We start from the raw sequence: 491 nt of genomic DNA, 5'->3' as shown, positions 1-491 counted from the left end.
ACCACTGTCTAGTCCTAGTTTAAAACTTCCCTTACAGCTGAGTTAATAGCCTTAGCAAACAAGCCAGCCTCTCCTCTATTTAAATGTAAACCATCCATTCCAAAAGGCTCCTTTCTTCCACTGAACTGATCCCACAAGTCCAACCAGTTCATCCTTACATACTAACCTAAGCATAGCATTTAGACCTACTTATAACTTCATCCTCACAGTTAATTCTGGGCAGTATCCCTGATAAAATTAAGTTATGTCCGTTTTCTTTAAATGCCTTCATCAACCCCTTGTACTTATTAATTAGCTCCTCTGACATACTTTTCCCTATATCATTAGCCTCTACATGCACTACAAAAACTGCATTTCTGCTAGCCCCCTTTATTATATCTCTTGGTCTGTCAGTTATAACCTCCACCTGTGCCCTTGGGTAGTATAATCTGATTCTTTCCTCCCTATTTACCCCACAGATTATTCTATCCATATGTCTTGTCAAGGAATCA

This window comes from Limulus polyphemus, unplaced genomic scaffold, assembly GCF_000517525.1.
Source record: "Limulus polyphemus unplaced genomic scaffold, Limulus_polyphemus-2.1.2 Scaffold3923, whole genome shotgun sequence".
NCBI classification, from domain to species: domain Eukaryota; kingdom Metazoa; phylum Arthropoda; class Merostomata; order Xiphosura; family Limulidae; genus Limulus; species Limulus polyphemus.
This window is presented reverse-complemented; position numbering follows the sequence as displayed.